The sequence below is a fragment of the Eleutherodactylus coqui genome, chromosome 1 (assembly GCF_035609145.1).
Source record: "Eleutherodactylus coqui strain aEleCoq1 chromosome 1, aEleCoq1.hap1, whole genome shotgun sequence".
Classification (NCBI taxonomy): domain Eukaryota; kingdom Metazoa; phylum Chordata; class Amphibia; order Anura; family Eleutherodactylidae; genus Eleutherodactylus; species Eleutherodactylus coqui.
Window position 1 is genome coordinate 95,770,556 of NC_089837.1, and position 26,959 is coordinate 95,797,514.

The 26,959-nt window shown below is 44.7% G+C and overlaps 1 pseudogene; it reads right to left on the reverse strand.

The window, feature by feature from the left end:
* Positions 1 to 6,195: 6,195 nt before the first annotated feature.
* On the reverse strand, positions 6,196 to 7,589 carry LOC136622933 (ADP/ATP translocase 2 pseudogene; annotated as a pseudogene).
* Between the last annotated feature and the right edge of the window lie 19,370 nt (positions 7,590 to 26,959).

The following is a 26,959-nucleotide window of genomic DNA, read 5'->3' on the forward strand; positions in this document are numbered from 1 at the left end:
GGAACCCTCGGTTTTAGTTTAGTTAAGTTATTGATGGTTTAGCAGAGAGGGATACACTCTGTGAGATAGGTTCCACAGAAGAAGAGACCCTCGGTTTTAGTTTAGTTAAGTTGTTGATGGTTTAGCTGAGGAGAGGGATGCACTCTTTGGGACTGGTTCCATAGAAGAAGATGCCTTCGGTTGTTTTGCCATATATAAGGGGCTGACAATTCGGGTCAGAAGGATACACTCTATGGAGCGTGTTATTATTATCATTGTTGTTCTAATATGCGTAAGATCTTATTAAAGAAGACAGAGCCCCTCAAGGGCTGCCGCCGTGCAGATCAATTGGTGGAGGAGAGACAGGAGTTCCGATTTGTAAACTGTAAGAAAACTTATGAAAATGTGTAACAAGGACCCGCACGGTAGATTAGTTACATTGGCAGTTAGGTAGGGAGAAAGTGCTGAAGTAACAAGCAAAGTCGAGAGGAAGGTTACAAAACATGTGATTTGTTGGCAGAGAGAGAGAGAGAGGAAAAGGTGTATAATACTAGATATAGTAGATATAGATAATAGATATAGATGTATGTGTGTATATATGTATATATATATATGTGCAAATGGTTAACTGAGCTTGCTTTAAGTGGGAGAAGGGTTGTCTACTTAAAGCTGCAGTCTGTCTAGTTTTCAAGGTCAAGCGATAACAAAGCAGAGAGAATGCAATACTGACCCTGGAAAATGTCTTTGCTTGCTTAAAATGAATTGAAATGAATTTAATTAATTATACTGTCTTAGATTTCAGGAAATATAGCAATTTCTAAGGTATATTCTTACTGGGTTCTAAGGTCACAAATGGACACGTCTTGGTCTCTTTTTCATACAGGTGTAAGAAAGTTATATCCCACTCACATCCCATGGGGGCTTTTAAGAATACAGGGGTTGAAAATGAAAAACATGTTGCAAGGTCCCAGCATATGTGTTAATTATGAGTTCAAATGCAGGGAATAGTTAAACTAAAACAACTCTATTCAGTCTGTGTTTCATATTCGTAGAGAGATAACAGTTATTTTTGCAAAGGTGGGGGCTTTCAGACTTCACTTTTTGTTCAGGGTCAAATACAGAGAAAGAAAGACAAGGGGGGCAGAAAGATACCCACGCATTCTAAAATACTTCAGCGTTTAATATAGCATATAATAGTTTCAGTAAATAAGAAAGATAGAATGTCTCAGTCACTCAGCAAATTTTTTTTCACATAATTTGTCAAAAATAGCGCTCATTCACAATCTCATCTCAATAGAATCATGTACTTTATAACATTATAGCACTCACCTCAATGTTTTTCAACTGATGTATGTATGTTTGTCAAACTTTTTTTGTCTGTGAATCTGTATGGACTGGTACACTTTCAATAGGGGGTGACAGAGCAGACCTGAGCGCATGGATGGATGAGAGTTAATGACTGGGGATAAAAGTCCCCCCCCCCCCCCCCATGCATAAGACTTTACTTGTTTGAGATGTGGATGCTTAGACTGTTAAGCTTAAATGAAGGTTTGAAAAAAAGACGCAAGCGACCAGTATCGAAGGGGTGGAGCTAGATGATGTAAAGGACGTAATGTTTCATCCCTCTTGTCCACAAGGGAGGGGGTGAGGATCTTGAGCAGCTAGTAAAAGTTTTTTTGTTTTTTTTTTCTCTCTCAAATTTGATAAGACATTGCAGGCAGGATCAGATTAATACTGAATTTACTTAAAGCATATCACATTTCAAATATGAATAGATGTTTGTAGATTATTCTGCCCCGATGTAACTCATGTCTCTGTTATTGGTGCTAACATCTTACAGGCCTTATCTGCATCCAGCAAATCTTTTTACAATGTTGTACTACCTTGAACCCGGCTACTCTTCTTCCAATTGAGTACCCTGGTTCAAGGGGGGGGGGGGGAGGAGAAGGCATAGGTGATCTAGGTATTGCAAATCAGCCATTTTTAAATTTTTTGCAACAAGGTTCTGATCTTTTTGAAATAGAATATCAGCCTGATTGTCTAGCATTGATGCAACAAGAAAATTTAAGTTTTAAAAAGTTACTGAAAGCCCTTGTTAACAATGCATATTTTGAGTTGTTTTTTATAGATGGTACCAGGGGTGATTGACGACTCCACACTGGATATGCAGTGGTCACACAACAAGATGTCCTAAAAGCAGAATGCCTCCGCATGTCGCAGTACAAGAAGCGGAACAAAAAAAGCCCTCACTGAGGTGTGTGGAGTGGTAGAAGGTAAGACGGCAAACATTTACACTGACTCCCGGTATGCATTTGGCATAGCTCATGATTACGGCCCAACATGGAAGGCCAGACAGTTTTTTACCTCAGCAGGACAGCCAATTAAGAATGATGCAGCGGTGCAGTCTCATGGAGGCCCTACTTCTACCTGACAAAGTGGAAAGCTCACACCAATTCCTACACCGGAGAAACAAGAGGCAACACCCTCACAGACCACACAACAAAGGCAGCGGCCCTCAAGCCGTGGAAGAAAAGAAGAAAAGAAGAATTTAACAATAACTTTGGACTTTGACTAAACTTTGGACTTTGATAAAAACTTGGACTTTGACAAAAACTTTGGACTTTGATAAAAACTTTGGACTTTGATATGCTAAAGACTTTACAGTTACAAGCCAGCAAGGAAGAAAAGGAAAAATGGACTAAAAAGGGACGGTGTATGGCGAACAGTCAACAGCACTTGCCTACCACGATCCCTGTGCCCCATGATAGCCAGCTGACGCACGGAAAGACGCACCTCTCAAAGCAGCAATGATGTCAACGCTTGAAAGAGGACGGGTGGCTCCTGGGTTTTCTGTAGCTGCTGCATCATTTGTCCAATTTTGCATAATCTTTGCCGTAAGCAACAGGGCAGAAGTAAATTTGCCACATAACACTTGCCTAGACCACTCTACCCATTTCAGGGATTGCAAATTGGCTACACTCAGTTTCCACTTGTTGGGAAGCATGAATATGTGCTTGTTGTTGTTGATTTCTTTTCAGGTTGGAGACCTACTCTGTTACCAAGGTCAATAAGCAGGTAATCGCACAGGAGCTCATGAATGAGGTAATCCGCAGATACGGGGTACCGGAAGTGATTGAGTCAACAAAGGTACACACTTCACAGGTATAATGATGCAACACATCATGTCTGCTTTGGGTATATTTCAGGCTTTTCACACACCCTACCATCCACGGAGTTGTGGGAAAGTAGATACAAAAGGCAATGAAGAAAACGGGCAAATTTTAAATTGAGTGTCTTCCATTAGTTTTTCTTTTTCTCCGGAGGGTACATGCCACAGTATCAGAGTTTGGGGAATGATTTTCTTGTTAATTTTGTCATAAGTCTCTCCAAGGAATTGTCAATAATGCATTCTGCAGTCTCTGCTTTTCTCCCAGGTCCTACAGATGAGTGTCACAATCTGAAACCAGGTGACAGGGTCTATGTGAAAAAGTTTGAGAGAGAGACCCGGTTTAAAGGTCCTTACCAGATGTTGCTTACCACCCCAACTGCAGTCAAGCTCGAAGGAAAGCCCACTTGGATCCACACTTCTCACTGAAAAAACTCATGATCCTGCATATCCTTTACATGCTATAATGTGGTACAATTCCTCTAACACACACCTTTGACTACTGTATACTAGCCCCCTGTTTTAGGGATCAGAACAAATTAATACAATCAAATGTGCAATATGAAGACTACACTGAGGGTGAGAATCTAACACCGCATCGTGCTAAGAGAGAAGTTGACGCTCCAGGTGGTAACTTTGATCCATATATATACATAGATGCAATAGGAGTGCCAAGGGGGGTGCCAGATGAATTTAATTCTAGAGATCAGGTTAAAGCAGGTTTTGAGTCCTTATTTGCTATTGTCACTGTTAATAATAATGTAGATTGGATGAATTATATCTATTACAATCAGCAGAGGTTTGTAAACTACACCAGGCATGTTTTACAAGGGTTAGCTGACCAGTTAGGGCCCACTGCATCCATGGCGTTCCAAAATAGAGTGGCCCTGGATATGATTTTAGTAGAAAGAGGTGGGGTATGTAATTTTCTGTATGTGTATTATCCCTTTGATCAAAAAGAGTATGAGTAAGGGACTGGATAATGTGACACCAACGTTTCCCTTGTTTGAAAAAGATGAAGAGCCAGTTCCGATAATGCCAACCAGATACGTTACCAAAGAAAAGGAGAAATGTACTAGTACTGCGCCTGCCCCGGTCTCATAAGATGTATTGTCAGTGGACTTCCCATTTGCCTAGGGATAGTGCAGAAGACCTTAGGTTCCGGCGAGGGCACACCCTGTGGGGTGTTAACTTGTACAGATAGAGGGTATGGATGCCCGGAAATAAGCCCAGGGAATCCATGGCCTCTTTCTGAGGTCAGGTAGGGACCCCCCCCTCCTAGGAGTAGGGACTTACGGGCAGTGGAGAAACCCTGACGCAAGGGAAAGGTGACCGAGGAAGAGTGCAAGATCTGGTGCTTGATCTCCGTATTAAGTTTTTAGGGGGGTTTGAGAGGGATACATATATATATCCTTGTAGGTAGAAAAGAAAACACTGGAATATATACATTTATATAGATATAGTTATGTGCCTTTCTTTTTATATGCATACTAACTTTATTCTCATATGTACTAACTCTATGAAAAACTTAATACTTCGCCTTATACCAGATATTCCAAAGGCCTTGCCAGGCGAAGACAAAATGTATTTTAAACACAGCAAAGAAGAACCAGACAAAAGGCCGTGTGCTTGGCTGTTTTTCCAGAGGCGCCGTAGCAAGATAACGACTGTTCAACTACGTACATAACTTTCACTGTCTCAGGCCGGAAATCCGGACTTCCCATATATGGTAATGCTGTGAATTTGAGCCAATGAGCCCATCACCTATTTCTAGAGATGAGACCAAAGGGTATAAGATCTCATGTAATCTGTAATAAAGGGCGCAGCGCAGTTGTTTTTTCCCGTGTGAGGAGCTATACCAGACCTCCGTGTGTGGTGTCTCTTCTTTACCGCCGGCAGCGGGGCAAGTGGGGTGGGTCTGATTGGTGCTGTACTTAGAAATTTTCCCTGACATTGTGAACATGAAATAACACATTTCAAGCATTTTGCAATAATGTTAGAAGTGGGGACAGAATAATGTTAGAGTCCTTCTGGGCAATACGGGGCAAAAAGCAGAGTAGAGTCCCAAAAACAGTCTTAAAAAACAGGAATATATATAGAATCTCATTAACTGCAAGTTACTCTTTAAAAAAAACGCGTGACCATGTCCATTGCCACCAATATGTTCTATCTTTAGTAGGTGCGTTTTTATGCGCGTATATACGCGCGTATTTACGCCCGTGGGTTTTTACGCGCGTGTATACGCGCGTATTTATGCCCGTGTGACTAAGGCCTTAACAGACATAAGGGCTGGCTCCTCTACTCAAGAGTCTGTGGTATAGCCTGTGGATGTTGCAGTGGTTCCCCAAGAACAGATTCACATAGAGGAACACAATGAGGGGCTAGCACGCAGAAAGTTACTCACTTTAATGTCCTCACAAGTGTAGTCCTCCTCTGCGATGCATGGCTCAGAACAATCCCCTGATTGCCGCCACAGTGCAGTCAAGTCCTCTGATCCCATCTAAGAAGCTGGGTTCTGGGGTTCTTCAATTCTCTCCTCAGGTGGAGGTGTAGCGGGGGAAATATAAGGTAGCAACTCCAGTACCTCTGGTTCATCGCCCCAGTAAAATTGTGGCCTGGGTGGTGGATATCCAGCAGGAAGGCCTCTCACCACTCTTGTCTCCATCTCGCCAGCATATGTGCTCTTACTGGTCTGCTGGGTGGTTTCAGACGTCTCACTCATGAGCATTAGTAGCTTCTCCCCGGGGCGGTCTTCAGCACTATGCTGCTGTTCTGTGGTGGGGGTGTCCCCCCCTACTTTTCCCACAACCATGGTGGAACTTCATGGCGGGAAAGTTTCACGGGCTGGACTGTCTCTCGTTTTTCTAATTCTTGTTGGCTCAGAGGAACCACAACCTTGTCCTTTTTTAAATTTCCTTAGGCTCAGAGGGTTGGATGGATCTTGTCTTGGACTTCTTAAAGAATTCAGAGGACTTGAAACTGGAAACAACTTAACTTTCAATTTTCTCAGGCATGGGCATATATTGTCTTTCTTTTTTTTTTTTTAATAGAAATGTTTAAGTCTCTACTTTTATTAGTCCAACGCTCAATTGTTAGTATTTGGAACCGTTCAGCATTGCCTAGAGTCATTACACACAAGAGATAGTTCCATATTTTTTTTATTTCTTCCAACCTAAGTTACTTAAAAACAAAAAAAATGACTGAAATAAAAAATAAAGGAGCATTGAGTCCCATCAAGTCAGCCCATGTAGTGCCATAGGTGCACTACAGATTGTTCACTGCAGGCTCCTATGGAAGTACTTGGGTATAGGGAATGATTAATGTTAACGTGGAAAGCTGGTGAGATGTAATCAAATTGGTTCCCAAACATTAATAACCAACATTACCGGTTACAACTTATAAATAAAGGTGTGTTTGACAAAAATATAAAGTCCATGAATGCTCAGGGTATGTTATTTTACAGCATGCCAGGTCAGACATCACGACACGTTTACATGTACTTCTTCATCTCATCGTACAAGACTAGCACAAAAGCACCACCCATTCCTCTCAGGACATTGGACCAAGCACCCTTGAAGAAAGCCTTTGATCCTTCATCACGAGCGATCTTCCTCCAGCAGTCAATTGTGCCAGTGTACATGATGTCAGCTCCTTTCCTTCCGGACTGCATCATCATACGATGACGGACTGTGTCAAATAAGTAGGAGACAAAACCGGCCACGGCTATTACGAGCTGAGCGATCATCCAGCTTACGATGATGTGTGTGTTCTTAAGATCTGGAAGCATACCTTTAGCTGTGTCATAGATGCCAAAGTAGGCGGCTCTGTAGATGATGATGCCCCGGACAGACATATTGAGGCCCTGGTACAGGCCTTTAAGCCCATCAGATCTGAAAATCTTAACCAAGCAATTGCCAAGACCAGAGAATTCTCTATCAGCACCAGCTTTGCCACCATCGGCGGCTAGACGGGTTCTGGCAAAGTCAAACGGGTAGACAAAGCACAAGGAGGTGGCACCGGCAGCGCCTCCAGATGCCAGGTTTCCAGCAAAGTAACGCCAGAACTGGCTCCTCTTGTCAACACCGTCGGGGAAGATCTTCTTGTACTTGTCCTTGAAAGCAAAGTTCAGGGCCTGGGTTGGGAAATACCGGATGACATTGGCAAGGTTACCATGCCAGAAGGGCAAGAAACCTTGTTCTTTGGGGATACGGACAAGGCAGTCCATGATGCCTTTGTATTGCTTGTCTGCTGTGATTTGTTTGCTTGCATGTTGGACTTGTAGCAGCAGCTTGACTCTCTCGATAGGTGCTACAGCGGTCTTAGAGATAGCAACGGCCACACCGCCGGCCAAGAAGTCCTTGGCGAAGGAGACAGCTGCGTCGGTCATGGTGGTCGGCTGGGTGCGAGTGGCTCTTGCTGCTGCAGCGCTGAGCTTCTGAGGGCTGGGGCCATATATTGTCTTTCGTGGCTGGTAATGGTGGAGGCATTTCTTTTCCATTTTTGGGCAAAGGTGCAGAGGAATCATCCTGTTTGTGACACCAAAGCTCTGCTCTGCAGCGACAGCAGGGTATAGGAAGGCCTTCTCATGGGGCTCTACCATCTTCTCCCCTAGGTGTAGCTCGGGACCTGACCACATTCCTGATGGGGGAGATCACAGGGGTTGTAACCTGGGGTTACTTTAAGTCCAGTTTTCACTCGTTATGCCACTATTCCGTCCTCTGCGGCAGATCTCTCAGATGTAATAAAGTAGTCCACACATAGGGTAACTTTCTGAACAAGAATCGGGAACACTCACTCTCACTGCTCTTCTCACTAGAAAGTGGTTTGTGGTTTTCTCCATGCTCTGCAGAAGCACCGAGGACTCCTGGGTCGCAAGGACCCAGGCTGAGTATAGGGAAGTTGCTCGGCCTCCTCCATGCTCTCCACACAGAGCGATCTGTCCGGTGTCTGTGTGGCTCACTCACGACCTGTCAGATTTCACTCTTTCTCCCCGACTCACAGACTTGACCAGACTAGACTGACTCTACTCACCTTGCATTCTTGCAAACACATACATATCTCATCCTCACGAAATGATACACTGAATACGATACATTTTCTAGACAGGACAGAACATACCAGACATTAACCCTCTCACCTAAAAGATGAGTAAGGAGACTTATAATGCGATGCTAGTTCCTCTGTGAAATCTATGCAAATAAGAAAGATGGAAAAATACCTCTACAGCACCATCTATTGACCATCTAGAGGAGCTTATTCATCTTTTAAGTGTCCCCATACCCCTGATCTGCCACTTCTGGGTCTCGTTTTCTTCAGACTACCTAATCCTCATAGTGCATTAGTAGTGTTAGACAACCAATACTTGCTCTCTGATTGTCCAACACTGCACACGTGATCGATGCTGGCCAATCAGACAGTACTGCACAATCTGCATTAGGTAGTTATGTAAGGAGGTATGGTTCCTTTCTGTTTAATGATATGATGTTGTTTTCTGTGTAATAGAACTGTGGCTTTAGGAGGATGACCATGTACCTGGGTTTCGTGGCAGAACAATGTGATAGATTTTTGGTAATTAGGCAGTGCTGGTACAGGGGCTGTTTGTATGGCTGACTTCAAGCCCTTGCAAGCCTAATACTTTTCATTGGTTAGTTCTAGTGGGCTGTTCTTATGCCCCCCTAATAAGCAGTCATATAATGGCTGCTAAAGTACTGATGCATTTAATATCCATTCTCAGCAGCATCCTACCAGGCCTAGAAAAGCCCTAAAATGCTTTTAAGTAGTGAGGCAAGGTACTGCCTGTAAGGCTTGTATTCTAACAGATGAAGTTATCCCCTATCCACATGAGAAGGGATAATTTGCAGATCAGTGGGGGTTTCACGGCTGAAACCACTGCTGATCTCGATAACAAGACTCTCTTGTCCCATTCTGGGTGACACTGCGGGAGTTGCTTCTCCTCCCGCAGTGACGTCAGAATGAATGGCGTGCTGGCCGAGCGTAGCCAGTTAGCACTCCCTTCATTTCAATGGGGCTGAATGAAATAGCTGAGCGGGTGCCATTTAGCTATCACCGCAGTCCCATTGAAAGTGAATGGCGTGCTGGTGAACCTGTGGGACTGATGCTTCATTCAGTCTACTTCTTACTGCGTGGAGTGCAGTGACCCTGCAATGAGGGGGACGGGGGACACAGGATCATTAGGAGGTCCCAGCAAGTTATCCCCTAACCTGTATATAAGAGATAACTTATAATCTTGGTACAACGCTATTAATGAAAATTAGTTTGTTCATAACAAAGTGCTATCAGAACATGCACAGTCGATGATACACTTTTCTGTTTATTTAATTAATGGATTGGTGAGGACAGGGAAAGTGTCTTATGTACATAACAAATCACCCTATATTTGAGAAGCCACACACTTGTATTGCACTCTATGTAACCTAAGCTGTAGGTATTAAACCGAACAAGGATCTACAAATATTGAACATGTACACAATCAAACAATAAGGGGACATAAGACAAAACATTGTTTCCTTTTCACATATGAATTCTTCAGTACTCCATATGAACTGGCGCTCCAGAAAAACAAAAACTCCTACAAATGAACAAAAAAGTTGATTGCATAGTACAGTAACATCGCATGGGCTCATGAATGGCCAAGGTCCTTCTCTTACACTCCTACAAATGAACAAAAAAGTTGATTGCATACCCCACCTAATTATACATTTTGGAGAAAGTGAATAATGCTGCTTTCTCACTTGCATTAGGGCTCAGTTCAGGGTTTCCATCTTCTTTGCTGTTTTTGGAGAAGAGAAACTGAAATATAGTGGAAAACTGATATGTTTTTACCCAATTAATTTCAATGGGGGTTTGTAGTGACCCAGTACTGGCACTACTGGATAATATTAAAGGGGTTGTCCCGAGGCAGCAAGTGGGTCTATACACTTCTGCATGGCCATAATAATGCACTTTGTAATGTACATTGTGCATTAATTATGAGCCATACAGAAGTTATAAAAAGTTTTTTACTTACCTGCTCCGTTGCTAGCGTCCTCGTCTCCATGGTGCCGACTAATTTTTGGCCTCCGATGGCCAAATTAGCCGCGCTTGCGCAGTCCGGGTCTTCAGCAGTCTTCTATGGAGCCGCTCGTGCCAGAGAGCGGCTCCGTGTAGCTCCGCCCCGTCACGTGCCGATTCCAGCCAATCAGGAGGCTGGAATCGGCAATGGACCGCACAGAAGAGCTGCGGTCCATGAAGACAGAGGATCCCGGCGGCCATCTTCAGCAGGTGAGTATGAAGACGCCGGACCGCCGGGATTCAGGTAAGCGCTGTGCGGGTGGTTTTTTTAACCCCTGCATCGGGGTTGTCTCGCGCCGAACGGGGGGGGGGGGGGGGGTTAAAAAAAAAAAAACCCGTTTCGGCGCGGGACATCTCCTTTAACATTAACATCTCATAATGTCACCATATGTATTTTATTGTATTTGATCATATGCCTGTATTCTTTGTATCTCTGTCTGGCATTAGCATCTGGAAGGATCTTTTGCTATTGGTCAGCCACTCTGTGGTACTTGAGTCCTGATTGGCTGAGGAGGGGTTGAGCTAGAAGTTGCTAGAAAGTTCTGGTAGGGAAGGTGAAATAAGGTACTGCACCTCCTGTTGGAGGGCAGTTAGGCAGTGAGTGAGTCAGACAGTCAGTGTGTTGAGTAGGAGCAAAGTAGTGTAAAGTGATTTATTTGTTCCCACTCCGCTAATGCAGCGTACAGCACTTGAAGACTAGAGGATTATTGCCAGCCCTAAAAGGAGCCTCAGCCTATCTTTGTGTGTGAAGACCAACAGGACAAAAGCACGCCAGGACTAAACTGATTTTTTTTTAATTATTTATTATTTTTTGGGGGGAGATACTGTGTGTGGTGTATCAGATTTGTACACTCCATAAAAGCAATGTGGTATAGTTTGGTTGTCATGTCATTCATTCTGTGCTTCAAACCCTATCCTAGCCTTCTTGGTCCGTTAGGTAGCAGGAGATAGCTGCCCTAGGATTGGTGGAAAATCCCTCCACACAGGTTGGCTCAGAATTAGATAAAAGGTAGAGGGGAGGAGTTAAAGAGGGGGACAAGGGTAAAAGAGTGTAGAGAGAAGAAACAAGAGTTGGGTGAGAAAAAGCAAGCGTGAGTACAAAAGTAGCATTGTTTTAAGAGAAAATAATCAGTTTAAACAAACACAGGAGCAAGAAGGAACAGCTTGAGAAAATAGTAACTGGAGAAAGGAGAATATTCATACTGAAAAAACTAGAAGGCCTCATGTCCACGGGCAAAAGAAGAATTAAAATCCGCAGCGGATTTTAACTCTTCTCCTGCCCGCGGATCTGCATCCCATAGGGATGCATTGACCACCCGTGGGTAGATAAATACCCGTGGATGGTCAATAAAAGGGATTTTAAAAAAAATGGACCATGAAAAAATCTGGACCATGCTCCATTTTCATGCGGGTCTCCCGCAGGGACGGCTCCCGCGGGCTCCTCTTGATGCCTATGGAAGCCGTCCGGATCCGCGGGAGACCAAAATCGGAATTTACTCACCTGCTCCGGATCTTCCCTTCGCCGCGGCTTCATCTTCTCTCCGTCGCGGCCGGATCTTTTTTCTTTGGGCCGGCGCATGCACGGGGCACGCACCGACATGCCCTGTGCATCCGCCGGGCCGAAGAAAGAAGATCCGGCCGCGACGGACAGAAGATGAAGCCGCGGCGAAGGGAAGATCCGGAGCGGGCGAGAGGTGAGTTAATTCTGATTTTACTGCCTCATGTCCGCGGGGCAGGAGGGACCCGCTACGGATTCTCCATAGAGAAGCCGTAGCGGGCCTGATTTTCCCCGTGGACATGAGGCCGAAGAGAATGGGAGAGAGAAGCAGGAGGGCAAAGCATATAGGATAGAAAAGGATTCCTGTGTTTTTCATTTGCTAGAGTGACCGAACCTACAGATGAAATCTCTGTATTTAATGCCTGCATATTGAATAGAGGTGTGTATTTAACTCAAGTAACAAAGTCATGTGAAATGTAGAGATGAAATGTAGAGATATGAAATGCTCACTTGTAGAGACCAGTGGGCAATGGGGCCTAAAACACCTTCAAGCAACATTTCTATTCTTAAAGCCACCAGCAGCTCATTTCAGTTTGAGCCCCATTGTGCATAAGAGGACAGAAGAGTAGGACCACAATGGGTATGTTTCTGAACACAGGACAAACAGGGGTATCCATTTTGGGGTGTAAGTCTTCATTTATATGTGTGCTGTACAAAAAAACTTTTTAAATTGACACAATTGCCAAAAAATGGAAATTGGATTTTTTTTTCTTTCTGCTTTGCTTAGAGTCATTCAAAAACATACTGCATGTTGACATAATATTCGGTGTGTCTTTGAACACAGGACAAAAATATGAAATTTTATTTTCTCTCCCCTAAATTGCATTAACTTCTGAAAAAAACTGTGGGGTCAAAATACTCATGACAGCCCTCAGTGAATTCATTGAGGGGTATATTTTTTAAAATGGGGTCATTTGTGGGGGTATCTATCATTCTGACACCTATGAGCCTTTGCAATCTTACCTTGGTGTAGAAAAACAAAATGTTCATCAAAATGTTAACAATTAATGTTAAATTTGTGCGTCTCCTAAAACGTTAAAAAAACCTAAAGTTTCTCAAATGTGCTTCCAATATAAAGTAAACAGATGGAAATATAAATCTTATCAAAAATTTGTACAGTATATACTATATGGACATAGACTATATGGACAAAAGTATTTGGAAGCTGCATGTTGTTTAGAAAAAGTGCTTTATAATTCTATTTAGTAATGTGTAGGCCCTCCTTTTGCTTGCAGTAGGCTGCCTGTCCATGGCCGAGGCGGAATATCGCTAGCGATATTCCATCGCAGGAGAGCAGGGGGAGAACTGATAGGTCTCTATCTAATAGATACACTCACCGCGGAAAATCGCAGCATGCCGCGATTTGAATCCCACGAGCAGAGATTCACTATGATTCTCCACTCATGGATGTCGGGCTGCGCTTTCCATAGTTAGCCTATGGAAAGCATGTCATGCGATGTCCACGGGCGATTTATCGCCGTGGATCTTGCAATGAAAACTTGGCCGTGGGCAGGCAGCCTTACAGCGGAAACACATCAAGGCAGATTTTCCACAAGTTCTCTGTAAGTCTGGGCAGGAATAGCTCGCCATTCCTCGTGCAAGGCTGTTGTAAGAAGAGATTGTTGTGAAGATGGGCGTGAATAGTGGTGTTGTACCGTCGCTCCAGTTCATCCCACAGGTGCTCGATCGGATGAATGAATAGTTATTACAAAATGAGCAGCTTTTTATTTTACCCATTCCCTTCCCAGCATAACGTTCGGCAAACTCAGTATTAGCATATTTGCTGATTTTCTGCAGTGTGCAAATACTTTTGTCATATAGTGTATTTGAGACATTGCAGTTCAAAATGTAAAAAAAAATGACATTTTAAAAAAAAAATTCCCAATTTTGGCGCTTTTAATAAATATACACAAATTCTGTCGGTCTATTTTTACCACCTAAATGAAGTACAATATGTAGCGAACAAACAATGTCAGAATCACTTGGATATGCAAAACCTTTATGGAGTTATTCTATGTTAAAGTGTCAGATTTCCAAAATTTGACTTGGTCTTTAAGGCACAAGCAGGCTTGGTCACTAAAAACCCATTTACACGCAACGATTATCACTCAAAATTCGCTCAAAATCTATCATCTGAGCAATAATCGTTGTGAGTAAATGTTTCCATCTTTCACCCTTTGGCTGAACAATGAGTTTTATTTGAGCATAAAATCCGTTGTTCAGCCAGAGAGCTGATAGCAGGCACCGCATTCTGTTTTCTCTACAGGGAGAGCTGATTACATTGTATTCAGCTTGCACCCCTTCGGCAAAACAAAGCAACTGTATACAGAAAACAGACCACCTGCTTTTCTCTGCATACAGCTCCCGGGTGCCAATTTACATGCAAATGAATGTAATAATAGCCATTAGTGATTATTAGCAGCTTATGCAAAATGATCGCTCAAACTGTCATTCTCCTATCTTTTGAATGAATTTTGAACGATCATCTTTACGTGTAAATGGGCATTAAGGGGTTAAAGAGTAAAGGTGATCGGAAAAGATCAGAAGCACATAATCCATTAGCAGGCTTATTTTTTTTTTTACTATCTAAGGCCTTGATCAACGGGCGTTTTTGGGTTCGATTTGCAGACACACTTGCGATCTGCAGATTGATAGACCCAATGCATAGCAATGGGATCGGTCACATGTCCGTTTTTTATGCGGATGTGCTGATAATTATATGACCCACCGATTCGCAGAACGCATGTAATTGCGTTCCGCGCAAATCGGTGCTTGTATATGCGCTCAATGGGGCCTGCGGCAGCAACGCCAGCCCCATTGAGAACATATACTAAAGATTGTTCTCCTCTGCCACAGCTGTGCTACAGCTGTGCCGCAACTGTGGCAGAGAAGAACAATGTTCTCCCATTGAAGTCAATGGAGCCGGCAATACAGCCGGCTCCATTGAAAGCAATGGGCTGCCGGCAAGCGCTGTATGAATTTTCGGGGAAGGGCTTAAAATATAAGCCCTTCCCTGAAAAGCATCCTGCAAATGTGTAAAAATAATACTCACCTTTTTTCTGCAGCTGGAGTTCAGCAGCATCCAGCGGCAGTTCTCCTGAACTGCTCTCTGTAGTATTCAGCAGGCGGGGATTTAAAATCCCCACCTGCTGAATGGGCTGCCTCTGACTGGTCACAGCCCTTAGCCAATCAAAGGCAGCTCTCACTCACCCATTCATGAATTCATGAATGGGTGAGTGAGTGCTGCCTCTGATTGGCTGAGCTCAGGGACCAATCAGAGGCAGCTCTCAGCTATTGAATGACAGCTTAGAGCTGCCTCTGATTGTTCCCTGCGCTCAGCCAATCAGAGGCAGCACTCACCCATTCAAGAAGTATCTCGGAAGAAAAGATTCAGGTGGCGGCGCAGGAGAGCGGTGAGTTGCGGGAGTGAGCGGGGGGGGGGGAGAGAGATCTCCCCTCCATCCCCCCCCCCCCCCCCCCCGCTCTCCCCTGCCGCTCCGCAAATCTTTTCTTCCGAGCTGGCAGGTACTCGCTAAGGACAATGCTCATTTGAGTAATTGCCCTTAGCGAATATGCTCGCTCATCTCTAGTAATAACACAAGCTGCATGCAGATAACCAGGGGGTTTTTGAATATTCCTATGCAATTCTGAGAAGGCACCCATTATTGCACTAATACCAATGCAAGCATTGAGATGCCAGGTAAAAGTTACATCGATGAGAGGTGAGAAGCCCGTGCCTGTTGTGGAGTTAAGATGGCGCTAGGGCGGCTGTCTAAGATATTGTTACAGCTGATTCTAAAATGGCTGCTGGGCCATGGTTGGCACTGAAATGGCCACTGAGGGCATGGCCTGACTGGGCGATGGTAAGGGATGGTTCTGCACACTAAACACATATCAAGGTATGCAGACTGCTACTTGCCACATTAACAACATGGCCATCTAGGGGCAGGGGAGTAGGGAGGAAACACCCTCCATGACACGTCCAGGGTGGAGCCCTCAGATGGTGAAGAAGGGCTGGCCTTTCTTCGTCTTTCACACAAGGCACATGTAAAAAATTACCATCTTGTAACTTCAACTATCTTTCTTTAACTTTTCGTCACCTACTTAAACATTCTTCACCGGGGCTCTGCAAACTTGAGCAGTCGTCTATTAGCCAAAATTCCTTCATTATCATCTAACACATTTTTTCAAACCTTCTTGTCTAAACAACAGTCACTTTTCCATCACTAACTTTACGATACCATTTACTGAAATTCTGCAACATACATTCCAAAGGTGACACTTGAGATAGTATTCAAATCCTTGGTAGATCCCATCTACCAACCTTATTTACTTCAGACTAGCAAGGTTCGTTAGCAAATATCTATGAACCATACTACGATGACCTCCAGTCATCATTATTACTCAAGACATCTTCACTTGGAATTCCCATAAAGCTACTAAGGTCTATCTATTTAGAGCGTGGCCAGAGCTCTCATCTGCCCATACGAGACAGGTCGTTTAATTGCGATGGCCTCTATACCATCACTACCGTACTATCTCAGAATACTGTGTCTTACCTTTTGTAGTTGCCCTCAAATGAATGTGACCATACACCGTCCATTTCCTGGGACCCGTCTGAGTTCCCTTTATTCCTCTGAGAGGTAGACAGATATATCTGAGCAGAGTTTTCCATCATTCCAGAGAAATCTCTGGCTGGCACCACGACGGTCATCTGCAGAATCACCCATACCTCACATCCCAGAAAAGTCAGGTGGCAAAAAGCCGTCTCCATCAAATCCCGGACGAGCCCCCATATGAAATAGCATATTTGACAGGACAACTCAGGATCTTCTCAGGAAATGGTTATTTTATTTTATGTGCGCACAGACCTTGGTCGATTCACATTTTTCACCCAGAGTGCTCGCACCACAATGATGGATAGATGATGTCCTTATACCACATCTTCTTACTTGTCTTTCAAAACTGCAGCAGCCATAGTTTTACCGCAAGAGAGAGAGCCTCTAATGACAAAGCCAAGTCTGGATAAATAGTATCCAAGAGGGTTTCTCTCCCATGTATTTGTGTAAGAACCCCTTGACCATGTACCTGGGTTTCGTGGCAGAACAATGATAATAGTTGGTAGTTAGACAGTGAGGGCACAGGGGCTGTTTGTATAGCTGACTTCAACTCCTTGAAATCCTGATACTGTTTATTGGTCAGTTGTAGTGGGTAGTTCTTATGTTCCCCTAATAAGCAGACATACAATGGCTGCAAAAGTACTGATTAGAGATGAGCGAGCATACTCGGAAAAGCACTACTCGCTCGAGTAATGTGCTTTATCCGAGTATCGCTGTGCTCGGGTCTGAAGATTCGGGTGCCGCTGCGGCTGACAGGTGAGTCGCAGCGGGGAGCAGGGGAGAGCGGGCGGGAGAGAGGGAGAGAAAGATCTTACCTCCGTTCCTCCCCGCTCTCCCCTGCAGCTCCCCGCTCCGTGCTGGCACCCGAATCTTTAGACCCGAGCACAGCGATACTCGGATAAAGCAAATTACTCGAGCGAGTAGTGCTTTTCCGAGTACGCTCGCTCATCTCTAGTACTGATGTATTCAATATCCACTTTCAGTAGTATGCTACTAGGCCTAAGAAAGCCCTAACTGTAACTAGTGTGGCAAAGTGCATCCTTGTGTGACCTTTATTCTGTCAGATGTTTAGATCACCTACATCCCTTTTCTGCCAAAAAAACTTCAAGAGGGAGACCTACCTCGTCCTAGATGATAAAGGACCCACAGCAAGACACAGTTCACACTACACCTACAGAGAGCTGCACAGACACGCAGGAGCATGACACTGTTCACACTGAACATCCTGAACAAACAGAGAAAAGGCCAGGAACCTCTAGTAAATTTACTGGCATATATGAGCAACAGATCTTGGGGATTGTCTGGCTGGAGCAAGCCACACCCAGCCAGCTCAATCAACACCACCTGTGAGGCTGTGCTACTGAAAACCTATGTAGTACAACAGATCCTAGCAGTGAACCCTAACACAACCATGGATCCATTCCCAATCAGTATAATAAGGCTCCATTTCTGTCGTCATCCGTCCTTATGTCATCTAAAGACAAGACTTAATTTTCCTATTCCTGCCACACTGCCTCATATGCTACTAATGTATCTGGCACCAGTGATGCACTAATAAGGTGATCCGCTGCTTGCCGACCAATTTCAAAAGCCAAGCCGGGCACGTTTTCCCTTCTTCTTATGCACCCGCAGCCAACTCTCGAAAACGTTCCCACCGAAACCGAGAGAGAGCCTCAGCTATTGAACTTTGAAAATAAGCACCAAACCCCGAACTATCCGCAGCATTCAGAAACAGCTCGCAATCAAAATTCTCCACTACCTCTTAAATCATCACTGATTTTCCAACATAGCGCTCTAAAACAATACTTTCAAGTCCTCCTTATACTCTCTTCCCAGACAAATGAAATGATGGGCCGATCTTACTCCCGATGTTGCAGATGCCAACCTTCTGCAAAAAAAACGTCCCATGGGCATGAGCCAACATGTAAAATTAAGCTTACCTAATAGCGTTTGCAATTCCCGAAGTGTGACCTTGTTTACTCGCTGAGCCCTCAGCATTTCTTGTTGCAATGCCTGGACTTTTTCAACCACCAGTGTACACTCTCCCTATCGATGGTAATGCCCAAAAAATTAAGACATGTCGCCGGACCCTGCGTTTTATCAGGAGCCAACGGCACACAATTACACACATGATTCTAACCTATGACTGCTGGTCACATTTCATTTGCTACCACCATGTGCGCCTTTATTTTAAATATTATTTGATGGGGTCTTTGTTTTTTTTGAATAATAAAGTATTTAAGTTATATTTTAGTTGATATTGCCTATGAGTATTTTTTTTTTTTGTCTTTAGCAATTAGAATTGAGTCTGCGAAATTAGACGCCATCTCCTCTTTTCTTCCTCTTCCTTTTTATATTCTGACCTCTTCCCTTTGTCCAAATTGAATTTTTCCAAAGGGAGGAGCTAAAATATCTCCACATATTCGTCCCGCCATATTTCTTCCCTGACCTCGTTTTTTAAGTGTGCCCCCAGCGGACACTCGTAACATATGTAAACTTCCCCTTTTGTCCTATTGTCTTAACGGATCTCATCACCATCTTTTTCAGTCTACACTGTTACTGCCACCCCTGAATTTTGCAAGTCCTCTGTTCCTGTCACCGAGCTCCCGCCTGGAATACTTCCGCTGGTAATCAGCAGCAACAATGCCATCCACACCGCAACCGGAAATGGATCAATCCTCAATCATAGCCCAGCTCCCCTCTCACACCTGGTTAACAGTTCTAGCATACACCCCAAATTGTGGCTCATATCTTCCCCAGTACTGCGCATACTAAAAACAGCTGCCTCACTGCTAAAACCCCTAATTAACCTGTTTCCAGCATGCGCCAACCGACTGTGCCATCAGCCGCTGACTCTGCCTCTCCACATCCTTGAAGGGTCTAAGGACTCTGGAAGGTCTGCAATCATTCCCCACTTTTCGCAGCCGACCCTGACCTCCCTGAAGATGGAACCTTACTCTGCGTGATCGAACTGACCGATTGTCATCTGCCTTCCGTGACCGACTGATCTCCTGGCCCTCCGCACATGGACTCCTGGCATGTTCTTCATCCCCCAAACAATCCAAAAATGCGATAAGGACAGTCCCCGACCAGTTCATCACCAGGTGAGTGTTCCCTCGCACATCCTGTGCTCCCTGGTGTCAGCCCAGCCCCCTTTTTTATAACGAGGCCTAGTCAGCAGCACTGAGCTACGTCATCTCATGGGATTCCTCCCAGGTCAACTCACCCCCTGGCATGTGGTGTGGAAGAGACCTGGAAGGATCCTCAGAAGGGCTCCCCAGATGGTGGTGAACTCTTGGCTACTGTTCCGGAATAAACCGTGCTGGAGTGCGTGCTCATCTCAGTCTTCTGTCCCTGGACATTGGTGTTTCAGAGGCATTTGCAGACGTTCCAAGGGCTTCTTCGATTGTCCTCTGTGGCCATCTAGCGCCATGAACTGTTACAGCAGCGCAGAACTGTTCAATCATCCCTTCCACATCCATCAGCTCTTTTCTTCACAGCTCTTGACTTCCTTCTTCTCCTCTTAACCCTTTGCAATCCAATTATGGATTCAGGGTTTCCTAGGGGGCTTTCTCTTTCTGCCATTATACAATGGCGCCTTCTGCTGGCTAGAGCCAGTACTGCGGTATGGGACATGCTGGAGACGCCCCCGACGACAGAGCAGCCAGTAATATACAGTAAGAATACCCTGCCGGACGTCTTCCAACATCGGAGCTGTACAGCCTTCAATCAGAATGTCTTCAGACGTCAGACAGTGGATTGGAAAGGGTTAAGATTGCTTCACCTCTGATGTCACAAAGGGTTCTTTGACCACTTTTTAAACTGCGCCATTCCCTCGCACTAGGTCCGCCTTTTCTTCTTTTTGTATAACCTATTCCATCGCACTTTCCTGTTAAAGCTGTCATGCCGGGCCTCCTCCCACGGCCCCTGCAGGCCTAGTTACGGCCCTTACTTTAATGCTCAGCTCTGCCCATCAGGAGAACTGAAGTTTCAGCTGCTTGTTTCTTTGGTGAGTAAGCTTTCAGCAGTACCCACAGTAATTAACCCCTGGGTGTAGCCATTTTAGGAGAGGCAGAATTCAGTATTGTTGCCAGCACTGCTGCTGTTGTAGATTGAAGACTAAGCTTTACACTTCCCCACCTACTACAGGTAATACCACAGCAGTAGACAGCACTATATAGTATGTGTGGAAAATATGTGATATTGGTTAGGGCAGAGACTAATGCTGGGTTCCCATGGGACTGTTTCACTGCGGAAATCTTGAGGTCTTGCCACAGCGCAAAACCGCAAGATTTCCTCGGGATAAGTGCAGCTTCCAAACCCGTACGCCCTTAGCCACAGGTTTTGGAGAGGCTTCACCGCATGCTTTTCCGTTGCAGCCAGCTCTCTCATGGAGAGGAGGCTGCAACGAAAAAAAAAAGAATTGACATGCTGCATCCCAGGAATCCACGCTGCAGCGCCGGCTAATGCCGGTTTTACCGTGACGGATTGTCCACCCCGTGTGGACGAGATTTTTGACAAATCTCGTCCACATGGCTGGCTAATCTCGGGTTAGTGGCCGCAAGCGGGTTTGCCGCAGCGAAATTCCGCAGGGAAATTCCACGGCAAATGAGCAGTGTGAACCCAGCCTAAGGTGACTAGATTTTTCCCAGGGTCAAAGCGGGACAAAAAGGTGTGGTCAGGGGCGGGGCTTATCACGCCCTATGATTTTACCTCTGTCGTTATCATAAGTACAGGGCTGGTTCAAAAAAAGACGGGGAGCAAATTCCACATCATTTCTGCATCCAAAAAACAGTCAAAATATGTATCATTGGTGTGGATTTTGATTGGAAATGAGCCGCGTACCCACAGCTGACTTCATACTATGCGGCTCTCCCCCTTACTTCCATAGGCTTCCCGCTGTCAGCGCTCCCTAGCTTCTGGCTCTCAGAGGCCTGTAGGGCCACACCTGACCAGCTGCACCGCACCTGACCTGGCCCCTGGGAACTGGAAGATGGGGAGCACTGACAGCGGGAGTCCTTTGGAGGAGGTAAGGGGGAGCACTGCATAGTATGAAATCAGCCCAATGGTACAGATTTTGACAGCTTTTTTTAGATGCAGAATTTGCTGCGGATATTCCGCAGCATTTCCACCCCTTGTAAACATACCATAAGTCAGCTTGAGGTATGCTGCCACATGAAGAGTGGCCTCACTAGTAATAGTGCTCCACAGTAATAATAGTGACCCCCACAGTAGCCCCAATAGTATTATTCCCCCGCTATACCAGCCACAGCAATAATAGTGACCCCCACAGTAGCCCCAATAGTATTATCGCTCCCCTATACCAGCCCCAACAATAATAGAGACCCACACAGTAGCCCCAATAGTATTATCACTCCCCTATACCAGCACCAGCAATAATAGTGACCCCCACAGTAGCCCCAATAGTATTATCGCTCCCCTATACCAGCCCCAACAACAATAGTGACCTCCAGAGTAGCCCCAATAGTATTATCGCTCCCTTATACCAGCACCAGGAATAATAGTGATCCCCCCCCCACAGAAGCCCTAGTAGAAATAGTGACTGCCCACTGTAGCCCCAGCAAGAATAGTGACCCCCCCATAGTAGCCCCTAGCAAGAATAGTGACCCCCCCCAGTAGCCCCAGCAAGAATAGTGACCCCGCCACAGTAGCCCGAGCAAGAATAGTGACCCCTACAGTAGCTCCAGTAGTATTATTGCTCCCCTATACCAGCCACAGCAATAATAGTGACCCCCCCACAGTAGCCCCAATAGTATTAACACTCTCCTATACCAGCCCCAGCAATAATAGTGACCCCCACAGTAGCCCCAATAGTATTATCACTCCCCTATACCAGCACTAGCAATAATAGTGACACCCACAGTAGCCCCAATAGTATTATCGCTTCGCTATACTAGCCCCAACAATAATAGTGACCCCCAGAGTAGCCCCATTAGTATTATCGCTCCCTTATACCAGCACCAGGAATAATAGTGATCCCCCCACAGAAGCCCTAGTAGAAATAATGACTGCCCACTGTAGCCCCAGCAAGAATAGTGACCCCCCATAGTAGCCCCAGCAAGAATAGTGACCCCGCCACAGTAGCCCCAGCAAGAATAGTGACCCCTCCACAGTAGCCCCAGCAAGAATAGTGACCACCACAGTAGCCCCAGCAATAATAGTTACCCCCACAGTAGTCCCAATAGTATTAACACTCCCCTATATCAGCCCTAGCAATAAGTCACCCCTATAGTAGCCCCAATAGTATCACTCCCCTATACCAGCACCAGCAAAAATAGTGACCCCTAAAGTATCCCCAATAGTCTTATCGCTCCGCTATACCAGCCACAGCAATAAGAGTGATTCCCCACAGTAGCCCCAGTAGTAATAGTGACCCCCATAGTAGCCCCAGCAATAATAGTGACCACCACAGTAGTAATAGTGACCCCCACAGCAGCCCCAGCAATAATAGTGACCTCCCACAGTAGTATTAGTGCTCTCTTTAAGACCCATATACTTATCCCCTCCTAGTCTTCACAGCGCCTCTGCTCCTCTCAGTACTGCTGCCGGTGTCAGTGTGTGCTCCCACAGCAGCACCTCCTCCGCTCTCCTCACTTGCAAGACCAAAAAAAAGAGGTGAGGAAAAGTCGGGGGAAGAGTGGACAAAGAACCCGGATTCACACACTGCCATTAGTGTGTGCATCCGGCCCGCAGCACTGCAGAGTGATGCAGCAGCACCCTGCGGCACTGCGGCACCCTGGCTGGTAATCACTATGATGGTGACTTGAAGTCAGAAAAGTGTTGGAAAGCGGGACACAGGGTCCCAAAGCAGAACTGTCCCACCTAAATTGGAACGTCTAGTCACCTTTCAGAGACTGTTTATATATAAGTGAACACTGTGTGAAGACTAGTGAGAAATAGCTATAGCGACGTCTGACACTAGTAATACACTGTCACAAGGTTCCTCAGTATCCTCTGTTACTGACACTGCTTTAGTTATACCACTTGCTATGCCATATTACCAGGGGGCCCTATGGTTGCCACACTTTCAGAGACTTTCAGGATAAAATGATCGCCATGTCCCGCCTTTATCCCATAGCAACAGAATAAAAGGTGGAAATCCTGACTAGCCAAATAGAAGGCACTGCTCTAAGGGAAGTTCAGTTCTGTTCCCAAGCCCAGAAAAAGTCGGTGGGACAGAATATATTTGAGCCCCAAACCACCTCAGAGCTGAAGATGTAGTTCTTTAGTAAGAAACAGGAAACTAATGAGCTTTTCCGAGACTATGCCTTATCTCTTCAAGAGGCTCTCCGGGCAGTCATCCAGATAGATCCCCAAGAGGGAGCAAGTCAGGCCCTCTGAGAACAATTCACCAAAACCTTACACCGCCAGCTGAAGATGTTATCCACCCTACATCCTAAAGCCCCTTTCTGGACTTCAAAGAATTGGCAATGTAGCAGGAACAGGTTGGGTCCTCAGCTGTTAGTTACAGCCGAGCACCCAGAGGAGAAGACACGAACAATTTTTAACCACATCTGCCTTCTCCTGTACAAGTTACATAGTGCTCAATAAGCGCTATGCAGTGAAGAGAAAAAGCGGAAGTGTGACTGCCAGGTGCTCCCTGCCACGGTAGAGCTGCAGGGTCCTAACAGACAAGGCCATAGCACGATGGAAGAGCTGCAGGGTCCTAACCGTCATGGCCACAGTGCAACGGAAAATTGCGTGAACAGGCACAAATATGCCTTTTGTACACCTGTTCAGATGGCCCGTAATTACGCATTACTGAATTGTAATTAAATCTCAAAACCTACTGCAAGGTTAGATTAGCTGGGTAGCGGACATGGTTGTTCAATGACTCAACTTTCTAAAACCGGTGCCAGCATCAGCGCAGGCCCAACAAGAGCCTGACATTGCTGTAGGTGTTAGTGTTGTGCTGCTGGTACTCGGCGCCACAATGGTGGTAGGAGGGGCAGACTTAAAGAGTACCTGCATTTTTATTTTTTTTTAATGTTCAGAATAGACAATTCTAAGCATTTTTATATTTGATTTTGTCAGCTTGTTCTGTACATTATTTTTTTTTACAAATCCCTGTTCTGCTATACAGCTAGGTGAAGACAGTGCTGAGAAATCATGCCAGTGGACAGCAACATATGAGAGGGATGTGAGAATCACAAAACACGGGATTGATGAGGCACAGGGTTATTTAAAATAAAGTATACATATGGTAATATGGACATTTATTTAAAATATTGCAATATGTGGAGAGAACAGTGTCCACAGCTGTTCTATAGAGAACAAGTGTAGACACAGGTGGATGGAGCGCCCTCTAGTGTCATACAGCTAGGTGAAGATGGATTTCTCAGCACTGTTTTCACCTAGCTGCATAGCAGAAAAGGGGTTTTGGAAGAAAAATGTACAGAATAGGCTGATAAAATCTACTGTGAAAATCACCTATTCTGCATTTTTTTTTTTTGCTATTTGAGGGCTTATCTTTTGCGTAGCGAACTGTAGTTTTTATTGGTACCATTTTTGGGTACATATAACGTATTGTAAAACTGTTCCTAATTTTTTTGGAGGGCAGGGAGAAAAATCACATAATCAATTCTGCCATTGTATTTTTTTCTTTATCCCTTTCCAATCCAATTTGTATCCTGGTTTTCCTAGGGGGCTTACTGTTTTTCTGCCATTATACAATGGCGCTATATGCTGGCTAAAGCCAGTACTGCATGAGGTGACACGTTGGATAGGCTCCGACAGCAGAGAGGCTGGCAATATACAATACTGTTTAATACAGCTGACATCCGCGGGCAATAGCTGCGAACAGCCGTTCGGCCGATCGTGACTATTAACCCTTTAAATACCGCTGTCAATTCTGACAGCGGCATTTAAATCCCCCCCTTCGGGGGTCCCGCACTGCCCCACCGCGGTGAGATCGGAGGAGCCATGCAGGTGTCATGGCAGCCGGGGGCGTTTTGAAAGGCCCCAGGGCTGCCTTAGCAGACTGCCTAAAAAGCCATCCCCGTGGGGTGGCTTGATAGACTGCCTGTCAAATGGCAGTATGACGTAATGCTATAGTATTTCGTCATACTAGAGCAGCGATCAAAGCATCGCTGGTTGTGGTCCCCCCAGAGTAAAGTAAAAAAAAAGTATTAATTGTAAAAAAAAAAAAGTTATAAAAGTGTCAATCACCCCCCTTTTGCCATATCTATTATTAAAAAATCTAAATCATAAAATAAAAATACATACTTGGTATCGCCACATCTGTAAAAGTTTGATCTATCAAAGTAGTGCATTATTTTTCCTGCACAGTGGACGTCGTTCAAAAAAAAAAAAGAAAGAAAGCTAGAAATGCACTTTTTCAGTCACCCTGTCTCCCAGAAAAAACGCAATAAGAAGAGATCAAAAAGTCGTATGTATTCCGAATTGGTACTATCGGAAACTTCAGGACATCACGCAAAAAATGAGACCTTGCTCAACTACGTCGATGGAAAAATAAAAAAGTTATTGCGCGTACAAGATGTAGCACAAAATAATATTAAAAAAGTAAATGTCTTTGAATTTAAAAAAAAGAGTAGTATAGTAAAAAAAAAAAAAAACCTATACAAGTTTGGTATCGTAGCAATCGTACTGACCCATAGAATAAAGTTATCATGTCGTTTTTGTTGCAGTTTGTGCGCCGTAGAAACAAGCCGCACTAAAAGATGGTGGAATGTTGTTTTTTTTCTTTCATTTTACTCCACTTATAATTTTTTTTAAATTTTCAGTAGATTATATGGTACATTAAATAACACCATTAAAAACTACAACTCGTCCCGCAAAAAACAAGCCCTCATACAGCGACGTAGATGGATAAATAAAGGAGTCATGATTTTTTTAAAGGGGGGAGGAAAAAACAGAAATGAGGGGGGGGAGGGTCGCGTCATTAAGGGGTTAAAGGGATAAGATCTGTGTTTGGTGCCAGACAAGGAGTGTGTGCAATGGGACTGCAAGTTGGCTTGAATGAACAATGAATCATTTCTCCACGTAAACTAGGCAGCAACCAGCTAACAAATAAGCAAAATCTCGTTTATTGACTGATTGGATTATTTATGCAGCCAAAAGAATTGTGGTTATTGGCAACATCTCCCTGTGTGAACGGGCAATGCACTGCCAATACTGATGATATTGTATTTCAGACAAACGATCGTGGTAGTGATCATTCGTGTTCATCTCCAATACAGCCAGCATCGGACTCTGCAAACACATTAAATAAGCGCTGATCTCACTGATCGGTGTTGATGTAACCCTTAGTGACCTCCCTTACATCTTCTTACGGCAGTCACTAATGGGTTTAAGGCCTTCTTCACACGGGTGACAAAGTCGCACGATTTTCTGGCATAGCAACAATGCTACAAATCGCATATATGTGAAGCCCATGCTTTCCTATGGGTTCCTTCACATTAGCGATGTTTTGTAGCTCGCAAGAGGGGGAACTTCTTATCTGCTACTGCATTTCTTTGTTCCAGGCAGGGATATTAGTCTATGCTACTTGGGTATATAGGAATTACGTGTTTGGTAGTGGCATAC